The sequence below is a fragment of the Choloepus didactylus genome, chromosome 4 (genome assembly GCF_015220235.1).
Source record: "Choloepus didactylus isolate mChoDid1 chromosome 4, mChoDid1.pri, whole genome shotgun sequence".
NCBI classification, from domain to species: Eukaryota; Metazoa; Chordata; class Mammalia; order Pilosa; family Megalonychidae; genus Choloepus; species Choloepus didactylus.
In genome coordinates, this window is record NC_051310.1 from 6,340,560 (window position 1) to 6,354,327 (window position 13,768).

General features: G+C 36.1%; 2 long non-coding RNA genes, 9 other non-coding genes and 1 pseudogene across 12 annotated transcripts; all 12 read right to left on the reverse strand.

Moving 5' to 3' along the window:
- Positions 1 to 248: 248 nt before the first annotated feature.
- On the reverse strand, positions 249 to 7,680 carry LOC119531070. Of its 2 annotated transcripts, XR_005216194.1 has the most exons (5): positions 7,617 to 7,680; positions 6,358 to 6,423; positions 4,437 to 4,518; positions 3,342 to 3,475; positions 249 to 296 (listed from the first exon to the last, which is right to left on the reverse strand). It is a non-coding gene; the product is annotated as an uncharacterized LOC119531070 (long non-coding RNA). The 2 variants fall into 2 exon arrangements; XR_005216193.1 differs by lacking the exon at positions 249 to 296 and having other exon boundaries at positions 2,755 to 3,475.
- On the reverse strand, positions 765 to 840 carry LOC119533706. Its single transcript, XR_005216819.1, has one exon. It is a non-coding gene; the product is annotated as a small nucleolar RNA SNORD113/SNORD114 family (small nucleolar RNA).
- Positions 1,700 to 1,774, reverse strand: LOC119533695. The gene has a single exon (XR_005216810.1). It is a non-coding gene; the product is annotated as a small nucleolar RNA SNORD113/SNORD114 family (small nucleolar RNA).
- Positions 3,374 to 3,446, reverse strand: LOC119533708. Its single transcript, XR_005216820.1, has one exon. It is a non-coding gene; the product is annotated as a small nucleolar RNA SNORD113/SNORD114 family (small nucleolar RNA).
- LOC119533702 lies at positions 5,003 to 5,074 on the reverse strand. The gene has a single exon (XR_005216816.1). It is a non-coding gene; the product is annotated as a small nucleolar RNA SNORD113/SNORD114 family (small nucleolar RNA).
- On the reverse strand, positions 7,198 to 7,269 carry LOC119533672. The gene has a single exon (XR_005216789.1). It is a non-coding gene; the product is annotated as a small nucleolar RNA SNORD113/SNORD114 family (small nucleolar RNA).
- A 228-nt stretch (positions 7,681 to 7,908) lies between the features above and the next one.
- LOC119533712 lies at positions 7,909 to 7,989 on the reverse strand (annotated as a pseudogene).
- Positions 7,990 to 8,371: 382 nt separating this feature from the next.
- Positions 8,372 to 13,145, reverse strand: LOC119531071. The gene is made up of 4 exons (XR_005216195.1): positions 13,073 to 13,145; positions 12,087 to 12,169; positions 11,143 to 11,224; positions 8,372 to 8,407 (listed from the first exon to the last, which is right to left on the reverse strand). It is a non-coding gene; the product is annotated as an uncharacterized LOC119531071 (long non-coding RNA).
- On the reverse strand, positions 8,828 to 8,900 carry LOC119533704. Its single transcript, XR_005216818.1, has one exon. It is a non-coding gene; the product is annotated as a small nucleolar RNA SNORD113/SNORD114 family (small nucleolar RNA).
- Positions 10,793 to 10,867, reverse strand: LOC119533680. Its single transcript, XR_005216796.1, has one exon. It is a non-coding gene; the product is annotated as a small nucleolar RNA SNORD113/SNORD114 family (small nucleolar RNA).
- LOC119533676 lies at positions 12,661 to 12,735 on the reverse strand. Its single transcript, XR_005216792.1, has one exon. It is a non-coding gene; the product is annotated as a small nucleolar RNA SNORD113/SNORD114 family (small nucleolar RNA).
- Positions 13,146 to 13,635: 490 nt separating the features above from the next.
- Positions 13,636 to 13,707, reverse strand: LOC119533683. Its single transcript, XR_005216799.1, has one exon. It is a non-coding gene; the product is annotated as a small nucleolar RNA SNORD113/SNORD114 family (small nucleolar RNA).
- Between the last annotated feature and the right edge of the window lie 61 nt (positions 13,708 to 13,768).

Sequence of the window (13,768 nt, forward strand, 5' to 3'; positions counted from 1 at the left end):
GGCTATAGAATAACGTGTCATATCAATAGATCCCTTTCATTAATAGTCCTCAGTATTTCATATATGGATTACTCAATACAATGCTTCATATAAATTCCATTTTATCATTGGGCCAGGGTTTTACGTCTTTCACTATATTTCACACCTTTAATAGCACAGTGAACACCCTTTAACAAACCCCCCAGACAGGAACTTTGAATATCACTCACGTTGGTCTCCGTGCTCCCAACCCATCAAGGACACCATCACGCCCGTGACCACAAACAGATGCATAAGCGAGCACGCGTGCTTCCTCTCTGACAAGAACAGGGCAGAGAACTTGATAAAGGGATGGACACCTTCTATCCATTGCTCCTTGTTTTCCACATTTCATTTACTCATTTAGATATTTATTGTTAATATTAATATCTTTTCTCTTAACAAAATGAACCACCTTAAACTTGAGACCAACCAAGGGCAATAGAATCGACTATTACTTATCAGTGTCATTTTGATCCATAACCACATTGGTATCCTTTTTTTTTATTGGGTGGTAATTATAGTTTCTATTAATAGCTTTTCCTTCCTCACCATGTATGTTCATAGTTGGGCAATGCCTCATCCTACTCCTTATATATTTATTTAATGTTCTAGCCATTGAATCAATTATCATAATAGAATTATTATCAATGGACCCAAAGTAAAATAGCAAGATGCTTGCATATTCCTAAACTCTGCCTATAGGATCAATTCCAACAGAGGGAGTAGACTAGATTATTTTTGTGTGGGACCTCAGACTTCCAGACACATATTATTCATCTTCCACGACTCATACACTGCCGGTGGCCTAGGATTGGCTCAATTTTCCCTATTATCTGCATATTTTTATTGATTAATTCCTCTATTCCCTAATAACAAAAATTTAAATACCTGAGAAACATAATATCAAGAATATCTCTCACATCTGTCTAGGGACTCATTTCCCCAAACACTAGATTAAATTGACCTCAATGTCTAATTAATAGGTAAAGCAGTTAAAATGTTTCATCTCAATCCCATATTTCCCATTGGGCCATGGTGACCTTCTTGGATAAGATTTCACACTCACTAGTAATACAGCAAATGCCCTTAAACAAACCTCCCATACCAAGATAAGAACTTAAACTACCACTCACCTTGGCCTCCAACCCTCTATACATGAAGCAAACTCTGAGCTCCACACCACGGCAGAGCGCTTACCCTAGCTTGGGTGGGCCATTCTGAGGAGTACAAAACCGAGGGGATGCTAAAAAGAGACCTTATCTCCATTGGTCTCTGCGCTCCACATTTCATTAATTTAAACATTTAGGTGAAGGATATGGGACATTATTTCAATTTCACTTATGTCAACAAACACACTCTACCTCCCACTAACCAAATAAAAGAACACCATTATTTATACCATCTATGTCATCCTTCACCAAAGAGAGAGCACCCTTGAGCCCTTTACCTCATTGTAATTCAACCTTTTCTCTATAAAAATAATGGTATTTCTTGCCTCAGAACATATTTTCACAGATGAACAATGCTTCATACTTTGTCTTCATGGTTCAGTCATTGATCCATTTATAATAGTACAATCAAAATATATGAATACAAGCAAAAAATAAGATCCCTGCCTATTCCAAACATCTCTCTATACAGTCACTGCCAAATAGGGAAGGGACTAGACTTTTTTGTGTTGAGCCCCAGGGATCCAGACACATCGTGTTCGTCATCTATGACTCACACGCCACCAGTGGTCATCAGTGGTCCAGAATTGATCCCCTTTTCTTTTTTCATTTCTACATTTTGTCGATTAATTCATCAATTTACTCCTACTAATCAAAAAGATCTATAATTCTCAAAAACCCAAGAGAGATTGAAAAATTGGAATAACTTGTCCTATCAATAGATCCCTTTTATTAATCATCCTGTGTTTCATATATGGATTAGTCAATAAAATGCTTCAAATCAATTCTGTTTTAACACTGGGCCAGGGTTGGACATCTTTGATTATATATCATATTTTTTAATAACATGGTGAATACCCTTAAACAAACCTCCCAAAGCAAAACAAGAAATTTAGCTATTACTCATTCTGTTTTCTCTGCTGCTAACTCACAGAGCCAGCCTTAGAGCACATGCCCAAAAATGCCTAAATCAGCTGTTAAGTCTATTATCAAGAGTACAAAGCAGAGCAGATGATAAAAAGATTGAGACATTTCTCCATTGATGCTTGTTTTCTGCACTTAGTCAGTCACTTAGATATCTAATCAGTCACTTAGATATTAATGATCTGGTCACTTCATTTTCTCTTCAAGAAATGAACATAGCACTTGCCAGTGAAAAGAATATTGACTATTAATTACATTGTCTCTCTCATCTTTAGCCAAAGAGACCACACCCTAGAATCATCTATTTCTTAATAGAATTCAAAGTTTAGTTATATTCATATTAATTTGATTTCATGCATAATTTCATGAATGGACAACGCTCCCCCCCTTCCTCTTATTTATTTAAATATTTGTTTGATTCTTTCATTGATCAGTTAATAATAGAATCAAAATCCACTACACAAAGAATAAGAAGATCCTTGAGTATTCCTGACATCTGTCTTCCTTGGTGTTTGTATGTGGTCTGGTCAATATAATGCTACGTACCAATTCTATTTGAACATCGGTCCATGGTTATCCTTTTTGATTATATTTATAGTTTAATTTCACAATGGATGCCATTTAAATACCACTCAACCCAAGACAAGAACTTTATTATTCACACTAGTCTCTACACTCCTAAGGCACAGAAGTAACTGTAGAGCAGGTGAGCATGCATCATGAGTAAATCAACTGGGTGAGTCCATTAGGAGGAGAAGCAGAGCAGATGATGCAGAGATTGAGACCATCTACTCACTGGCCCTTGCTTTCCCCATTTAACATAGTCAATCAATTAGGGATTAGTAAGTACAATAAGTAATAAGTCATACTAACATCATTATCTCTTAAGAATATGAACATCCAACTTGCCGCTGACAAGGAACCAGAATATTGATTCTTAATTATATGATCTCTATCATCTTTACCCACAGAGGGAATATTCTGTAAACATTCATTCCTTCATTAAATTCAGTATTAAAAAGATAAATTATATATATAAATGATATTTCTTCCTTCACTCACTTTTTCATGAATGGAAAATGCATCCCTCTCTGCATTTTTATTTTTTAAAAATGTTCACTTGATTATTTCATTGATCCATTTATAATAATAGAATCAAAATCCGTAACTGCAAATAACAAGAAAAGGATCCCTGTATATGGGGACATCACTCCATAGGATCATTACCAACAGAGGGATCGACTCGATTCCGTTTCGGGTTGGATCACGGAGTTCCAGATGTGTCATTCGTCATCAACAACTGCTATGTCACCAGTCGTCACCATCGGTCCAGGGTCGGTCCGCTTTCTCTTCATTCATATCTACAAATTTATTGATTGATTCATCAATCTAGTAATAATAATAAAATAAACTAGAGATACAAAGAACTTAAGAACAAGATCCTTGAATGCGCCATATGTCTATAAAATAATTTTGCAAATACACTAAATCTCTCTTGAATCATTCCCTGTGTTTTATCTATGGATTAATCAACATAACGCTTCATATCAATCTCATTTTATCATTGGGCCACATTGCCGTTCTTTAATTTTATTTCACACTTTTTTAACTAATAGAGGGAATACCCTTTAAAAAGTAACACACAAATACCAGAACTCCATTACTCACCGTGGTCTCTACGCCCCTAGCACACAGAGGCAGGACCACGGCAGAAGGCCGAATCCAATCAGCTCAATCCATCTTATGAGTACACAACAGAGTAGAAAATTCAAAGGATTGAAGCAAGTATCTCTATTGATTCTTGCTGTCTGAATTTCATTTACTCAGTATTTAGTTATTTGTCAGGATTCATAATGATTATACATTTTTCTTAACAAAATGAACAACCTCAAACAGACCCACCAACAAAACTATTACTTGCCAGCATTTGTATGGTCCTTGGCCAAAGAGATAACACCCTCAAACATTTTATTTCTTAAAGGAACCAGTGTTTTCAATTTATATTTATAGCAATTCTTGCTATACCACATATGCTCCTACTTGGGCAATGCTTCAATAACTAGAGAAACAAGTAAAAGGAAAAACCTATGAATCTCTAACATCTGTCTGTGGAATCATTTTCCCCTCAGGACACTGACTTCTTTCTTTACTTGGCCGCAGTGTTTGCTCTATGGATTGATCAACATAGTGCTTTAAATCAATCCCATATTTTCCACTGGGCCACAAGTGGCTTTCTTTGATTGTATTTGACACTTGTTAGTAATATGGTGAACACCCTTAAACAACCCCAAACCAAGGCAAGGACCGGGGCAGTTACTCAACTTGATCTCTCTGCTCCTAATGCTTAGAGGCGCCCAATCAGCTCAGGAACAAGGAGGAAGCTCAAGTCAGCTGGTGGGTCCATCTGAGAAGAACAAAGAGGAGCAGAAGCATATTATCTCCAGCAACGCTCGCTTTCTGCATTCCGTTTACACGGTGTTTAGGCATATATTCATTGCCACAATATTTATATACTTTTCTCTTGAAAAAATGAATAATCTCTAACTTGAAACAGATCCAGACCAATAAAATTGACTCTAACATATAAGGGTCTAAATGATCCTTGGCCAAAGGACACCATATATATATGAATTTCTTAAGGGGCGTCAGTATTTACAATTTAATTAGCAGCATTTCCTGCCTCACCACACGTATTGTCATCTAGGCAGTTCTTCACCCCTTCTGTCTTATTTATTCATGTATTTGTTTAGTGGTACTGTCATTGATCAATTATAATAATAGAATCAATATCCATGAGCCCAAAGTAAAAGAGCTAGACCCTTGTATGTTCCTGAATCCCATATAGGATCATTTTCAATAGAGAAAACAGACTAGACTTCTTTTTGTGTGTGGCCTCAGACTTCCAGACACATATTTATCATCCATGACCTGTACGTCACCAGTTGTCATCACTGGTTCCAGGATGGGCCTTATTTTTTTCACTCATACATTATTCACTCATACTTTATTGATTAACTCATCAATTCACTGACAATAATAAGATAAATACCTGTCACAAAACTTCAAGAATAAGCTCCTTAAACATACCTAACATCTGTCTAAAGAATCATTCCTCAAAACACTCAATCTCCTTCTTTACTTGACCTCAGTGTTTCATTTGTGGAATAAGCAACACAATGCTCCATGTCAACACCATATTTTCCAGTGGGATACAGAGGCCTTCCTTGATTATTAGTCATACTCTTTGATAATATAATGGTCCCCCTTAAACTAAACCCCCAAACCAAGGCAAAACTTTTGACGATTACTCACACTGGTCTATATTCCTAACAGAGGCAACCATAGGTCCCATTACCACGGCAGAAAAGACGACACAAGTCTGAGATGCCAGCTCCTGGTTCCTATATTCCCCCTTCCCCTAAATTACTGCTTTGGGTATCTATTAATTGGTACTAATACAACTTCATTTTCTCTGACCCAGAATAAGGACCCTGACTATTAATTACACTGTTGGTATCCCCCTTAGGTAAAGAGGTAACACCTTTGAACCATTTGTTTCCTAAAGGAATTGAGTGTCTGTAAGATATATTAATAGTAGTTCTTTCCTCACCACATATTTTCATAATTTGGATGGTGCTTCACCTCTTCGTCACTGTTGATTGATATATTCATTTGATTATTCCATTGATCCAGATATAACACTAGAATGACAATCTATGAATACAAAGACCAAGAAGAAGATCCTTCTCTGTTCCCAACATCCGCCTATAGAATCACTCCATCGTGGGGAAGAGTCTAGATTTCACTTGGCGTGACACGTCAGAGCTCCAGACACCTATATTCATCAGCCATCATGAAAATGCCACTAGTCGTCATTCCTGGGACAGATGGACCTTCCTTTCCTTCATTAATTTCTATATTTGTTTACTGACTAATTCTTCAATTCAATAATAGCCTAGTTTTTAAAAACCCATATTTCTCAAAACTCAAGGACAAGGGCTTAATATACCTAAAATCTGCCTCTAGACTAATTGACACATAAATAGCTCTTGATCAAGAACTACACTGTATCTTACATGGATCACTCAGCCCAATGTTTCGTATCAATCCCATTTTAACACTGGGCCACTGTTGGCCTTCTTTGAGCAGATGTCTACATCCTATAATACAGTGAATACATAATACAGTGACTACCCTTTACAAAATGACTCACACCAAGACAAGGACTTTGATTTTGACTCACATCGTCTCCATCCTCCAAACACAGAGGCGACCACGAAGGAATGTAAATCAGCTCGAGGCTCCCACTCTAAGAAGTATGAAGCAGAGCAGATAGTAGAAAAATTGAGACGCTCTATCCCTTGTTCCTTGCTTTCCTCATTATTTTACTCAGTATTTCAGCATTTATTTTCATAATATTTATATATGATCCTTAACAAAATGAACAACAATAAAATCTAAACAGACTCAGAGCACTGAAGTTGACATTACATTTCTCTGTCTATAGTTCCTTAGCTGAAGAGGTAACATGCTAGATCTATTGGTTTTTTAATGGGCTTCAGTGTTTCCAAATTATATCACTAGTGTGCCTTGCAGACCAAAAATGTTCTTTCTTGGGGAACTCTTCACACTCTTCTTCTTTATTTATTAGTATATTTATTTAACCATTTTGTCATTGATTATTTTATAATAATAGCATCAAAGTCCAGGGACCCAGAGTAAAACATCAATTTTCAGGGGAAAATGGTATTCCACAAAAAAAATCATCTAGTTCAACTCACAAATGAGAAATTCTCACAAGTGATTGTTGGTTTGTTTTTTTAAAATCTTGTTTGTATTTGCTTTTTTCCCTGGAGACATCCTATATGCAGCACAAGTGTTTTTGCCTACTCAGCCACAAAATCACTAAGATGGGAACCTAAGGGTTCCCAGTCTTGATAAAATTAATAATTTACTGCCTTTTCAAGGACATTGTTGAGTTAAAATAAACAAACAAACCAAAAGGAACAAGATCCTTGTATATTCCCGACATCTGTTTATTGGATCATATTCAACTGAGAGAATAGACTCGATTACTCTCTTTATGGACCTCAGTGTTCCAGACACGTATTCATCATCCATGACTCATACGCCACCGGTGGTCATCATAGATCCATCACTGGCCCTCTCTTTCTTCAATTCCATCTATACATTTTCATTGATCAATTCATCAATTCACTAATAATAATAATAAGATAAATACCCAAGAGACAAAAACATAGGAACAAGATACCTGAATATCTAAATGATTCTATAGACTCATTTCCTAATGACACTAGACCTTTTCCTTTAATAAAGTCAGCGTATCACATATGGATTAGTCAACGTCATGCTCCATGTCAATCCCATGGAACCATTGGGTGACCCTGCCTTCTTTGATTATACCTCAGATTTATTAGACGTACAGTGACTATCTTTAAAGAAACCACCCCAAACCAAGAAGAGAACTTGACAATCACTGACCTAAGACAACAACCTTAGAGCTTGTGACTGTGACACAGTGCTTGTCAGCTCGAGGGCATCCATTCTATGGCGTACAAAGCAGAGCAGATGATGAAAATCTTGAGACCTTATCTCCAGAGTTCCTTACATTCACCATACATTAGGTAGTCATGTAGGTATTAATGAACTGAGTACTATCTATTTCGTTTTCCTTTAGGAAGAAAAACAACCTTGAACTTGCCACCTACCCAGAATAAGACCATTGATTATTATGTCTATTGTGTCTATCGTCCTTGATCAAGAGGTAACACTCTTGAACAATTTGGCATTTGATATATGACATGTGTATTCATCATCCATGACTCATATGCCACCAGTCAATATCATTGGTCTGGGATTGACCCTCATTTTTTTAATTCATTCCTACAAGTGTTTACTAATTAAATCATCAGTTCACCAATAATATTTTTTCTAACTATGAGTCTCAAAATCTCATGGACAGGAGCCTTGCTCTACCCAGCACCATCTATAGGGTAATTGTTGCCATCATAAATCATCCTCAGTGTTTCGTATTGGATTAATCAATACAATGCTTCTTGTCAATCCCATCATATCACTGGGACAAAGTCATCCTCTTTTGACTACATTTCACACTTTTAATTACACAGTAAATACCCTTCAAATATCCACCCAAACCAATATAAGAACTTTAGCCATTACTCACTCACCTTGGTCTCTCTCCTTGCACAAATAGAGGTGTCCACAGAGCTCCTAACGATGGCTGAAGCTTAATTCAGCTGGGTGAGCCCATTCTAGGTACAAATCAGAACAGAAGACAAAAACAGTGAGACGTTATCTCAATTAAGCCTTGCTTTCTATGTTTAAATAGTCAGTCATTTAATTATTAATGATTTGGGGTAATACTTATTTCTTTTTCATTTAAGAAAATGAACATTGTAATCGCCACTGACCACATACAAGAACAGTGACTATGAATTATAATGCCTCTATCATCTTTAGCCAAAAATCTTAAGCCATTTATTTCTTAATGGATTTCATAAATGGACAATGTTTTACTTTCTTCATCTTGATTTATTTAAATATTTGCTATACTATTTCATTGCTCAATTTATAATAATAAAATAAAAACAAGAGCAAGATCTTTCTGTATTCCTAAAATCAGGGTATAGAATCAGTTCCAACTTGGGGAACAGATGAGACTTCTTTCTGTGTGGGTCCTCAGAGTTCCCGACACGTGTATTCATTGTCGGTGTCTCATACGCCACAGTCATCGTCACTGGCCCGGGATCAAGCCCCTTCTTCTCACATTTCTACATTTGTTTATTGATTAATTCATTAATTATCTAGTATTAACATAACCTATATTTACAAACCCAAGAACAAAAGCCTTAAAACCTAACCACTGTCTACAGAATAATTTGTCAAAATAATAGGTCTCTTCATTAATCACTGTCAGTGTTTCATACATGGATTAGTCCATAAAACGCTTCATATCAACCCGATTTTATTATCTGGCCACAGTCCATCTTCTTTGATTATAATTCACACTTTTTAATAATAATTATCCTTATAAAATCTACTCAAATCAAAACAAGAAGATTGACTATTACTTTGACATTGGTCTCTACCCTCTTTACTCAAAGAGGGACACGTACAGGCAGGGACAAGACCGAAAGCTGAAATCAGCTCAGGCGTTTCCTTTCTGGGGAGCACAAAGCAGGGAGAATGAGAGAAAGACTGTGACATCATCTCCATCAATTCTTCTTTCGGCACTTAATTCACTCAGGATTTATTTTTCAATTTTCATGACAATCAGATATTTGTCTCTAAAAAAAAGAGCAACTTCCAACTTGACACAAGCTCAGCAACAAAACTGACTATTACCTATCAGTGTCTATAGGATCCTTAGCTACAGAGTTAACATTTATTTCTTAACGATTATTTCTTAATCAGCATTGGTATTTTCAATTTAGATTAATGGCATTTCTTGCCAAACCACATATGTTCTTGGGTGGGCAATTCTTCACCCTCTTATCCTTTTTGATTTAAATGTTTCTTTACTGACTCTGATAATAATTATTAATAAATTGATAATAATTTAATCAATATCCAGGAACACAACGACAAGCACAAAAAACCGCATATTCGGTCTATAGGATCATATCCAATGAGGGAATTAGACTGCATTTCTCTTTGTGTTGGGCCTCAGAGTCGCTGGCATGATTTGTTTATCATGCATGACTCATACAGCACCTGTGGCATCACAGGAGGGGGACTGACCCTTTGTTTCTTCATTCGTAGCTACATAAATTTATAAATTCATCAATTGGTTAAAAATAATAAAGTAAATACCTAGAGGCACAAAAGGCAAAGAAAAGACCTTCAATTATCACTAACTAGTGTCTGCAGGCACATTACCCCACTACCCTGGATCTCCTTTTTAACTAACCTCAGTGCTTAATATTAATTAATCAATATAATGCTTCCTATCAATCCCTTATTTTCAATTGCACATATCTGCCTATTTTGATTATATTCCACACTTATTAATAATGCAGTGAATATCCCTAAATAAACCCCACACCAAAACAAGAACTTTAACGATTACTCATGTGGATCTCTGAGCCCCTGAACAAGGCAGACTGCAGAAATCAGCTGTGGGCATCCAATCTGAGGGGCATAAAACAGAGCGTGTGATAAAACGATTGAGACACTTTCCATTGATCACAGCTTCTGGCCTTGTATTTACTCAGGGTTTTGTTATTTTTCAATTGTCATAATATTTTGTATTTTATAATATTTTATATTTCATTTAACAAAATGAACCACCTCAAACTTGAGACAGCAGATTGCCTCTTCCTTACAAATATCTCAACTATCCCTAGCTTCAGAGGCAACATCTTTGCACCTTTTATTTCTAAATGGGTATCATGTTTACCATTTAATTAATAGCATTTCTTGCCTCAAAACAGATATTCTTATTTGGGCAAAGCTTCACTCTCATCTTTCTTATTTATTTTATTTATTTACATATTTGGAGGTTCTGACGTTGATTCAATTATAATAATAGAACCAATATCCAGAAACCCAAAGTAAAAGGACAAGATCCTTCTACATCCCTTAAATCTGTACAGGATCATTTTCAGCAGAGAGAATAGACTAGATTTCTCTTTGTGTCAGACCTCAGACTTCCAGACATGTATTATTCATCCTAAATGACTCATATGCCACCAGATACCATCATTCGTCTATAGCAGGCCCCACTGTTCTTCATTCACATCTAATTATTACTGGTTAATTCGTTGGTACACTAACAATAATAAAATAAATAGCCAAGACAGAAAATCCAATAATAAGATCCTTTCATCTACCTAACATTTATCTCTACAATCATTCCCAGGACACTAGATCTCTTTCCTATGTGGATCCATAAACCCCATTATCACCACCGAGCCATGGTGGCCTTCTTGATTATAATTTACACTCTTTAATAACCCCCATAAAAAGAACTTCCATTATTACTCACACGGGTCTCTGTGCTGCTAACACAGAGGTGACTTGAGCTCATGATCAAGGTGCATCATTTAAAGCAGCTGGCTGAGTCCCTACTGAGGAGGACAAAGCACACCAGATGACACAAAACTGGGACTTTGATCTCAATTGGCCGTTATAGTGCATTTAGTAAGTCTTTGAGTCTTTACTAATCTGGGGGAATAATATTTCATCTTAAAAAAATGAACAACATTGAACTTACCACTGACCCAGAATAAGAACATTGACTGTTACCTGTACTGTTTGCGTCATCTTAGGCAAAGAGGTAACAACCTTGAAACTAGTTTACAATGAAATTCAGCGTTTTCAATATGTGTTAATGGTAGTTCATAAATGGATCATGTTTCACTGCTTCCTCTTTAATTATTCATATATTTCTTTGATATTTTTATTGATCCATTTATAATAATAGGATGAAAATATATGAACACAAAGACCAAGAAGATCCTTGTATTTTCCTGATATCCGTCTATAGGATCATGTCCACCAGAGGAAATACACTAGATTTCTCTTTGTGTGGGACCTCAGAGAGTCGGACACGAATTATTCATCGCCCATGGTTCATACATACAATATTATTGATCAAGATTGACCCTCTTTTCCTTCATTAATTTCTACCTGTGTTTATTCTTTAATTCATCAGTTTAATAAGAACAATTTTCTAAAAACCTATAACTCTCAAAACTCAGGAACAAGAGTGTTCTACCCCTAAAATGTCTATGGAATAATTTTCACATCAATAGCTCTCTATCAGTCTCTGAAAATAAATGGATTAGTCAATATAATGCTTTGTATCAATCCCATTTTATCCTTGGGCCATGGCTGGCCCTCTGTGAGTATATTCACAATTTCCATAAAACAGTGAATGCCCTTTAATAAACCACCCAAACATAAACAAGAACCTTAGCTTCTACTCACACTCGTCTCCATACCCCAACACAGAGGCAATCGCACAGCCCATACAATGGAAGAATGCTTAAATTGGCTGGGGTGAATCCTTTCTGAGGAGAACAAAGCACAGCAGATGATGAACAGATTGAGACCTTCTATCCACCGATCCTTGCTTTCCTCATTTCATTTACTCAGTGATTAGGTACATATATTTCCAAACTAGACAGGCTCAGATCAATGAAATTGCCTATTACCTATCTCTGTATATAGGTTCCTTAGCAAAAGAGGTACCACCCGAGATCCAGAGATTTCTTAATGGGCGTACATTTTCCCAAATTCTTTAATAGTATGCCTTGCCTACCACAAATGTTCTTTATTAGGAAATGCTTGACTCTCTATGTTCTTGTTCATTCAAAGATTTGCTTAATAGTTATAAGATTGATTCATTTATAATAAGAGAACCAAAGTCAAGATTGATTCATTTATAATAAGAGAACCAAAGTCCATGGACCCAAAATAAGAAAACAAGGTCCTTGCATATAGCGGATATCTGTCTCTAGGATCATTCACAACAGAGAAAAGACCTAGATTTCTCTTTGCATGGGACCCCAGACTCCCAGACACGTATTATTCATCATCTATGACTCCTATGCCACCGGTTGTCATCATTGGTCCAGGATTAACCCTCTTTTCTTCATTAATTTACATTTGTTTACTGATTAATTCATCAATTCACTAAGAGTAATTTTAAAAATGTAAAATTCTCAAAACCCAAGAACAGGAGCTTGATATACCTAGTGTCTCTCTAAAGAACAACTTGTCACATCAATAGCTTTCTGTCATGAATTATCCTCTTGTCTTTCATATATGAATTAATCAATGTCATATATCAGTTTATTTTATCATTGGGACACCGTTGGCCATCTTGGAATATACTTCACAAATTTAATTATACGGTCAATACCCATAAGTAAACCAACCAGACCAAGACAAGGATTTTAATTATTACTCACATTGGCCTCCATGCAACCACAGAGTTCAGGACCATTAAAGGAAAGCTAATCTCAGCTTGTTGTTTCCACTCTGAGGACCACAAAGCAGAACAGAGGATAAAAAGAGTGAGACATCTATCACTTGATCTCTGCTTTCTGCATTCCTTTTACCAGTTATCTGTGCATTTACTAATTTCTTATAATTACATATTTTCTCTTAACAAAATGAACAACCACAAACTTGGGACAGGACCAGATTTTAAAAAGTGATTATTAATTAGTATTGTCTCTATGCCCCTTAGCAAAAGACGAAACAATCCAGATCCATTGATTTCTTAATGGTGGTCATGTTTCCCAATAGTCATGTTTCTTGACTCACTGCAAATATTCCCAGCCATGCAATTCTTCAACCTGTTTTTCTTTATTTATTCATATATTTGTTAAAAGACTGTGACGTTGATTCAATAATAAGAGTAGAATCAAAGTCTTTGAACCCACAATGAAAGAACAAGATCTTAGTATATTTCTAGCACCTGTCCACAAGACGTTTTCCTACAAAGGATTAGCGTTGATTACTGTTTGTGATAGACCTCAGCGTTCCAGACACATAGTCATCATTCACGACTCGTAAGCCACCAGTGGTCATTATCGATCCACTATTGGCTCTCCCTAATTTCACAGCTTAATTCACCAATCCACTAATAAGAATAAAATAAA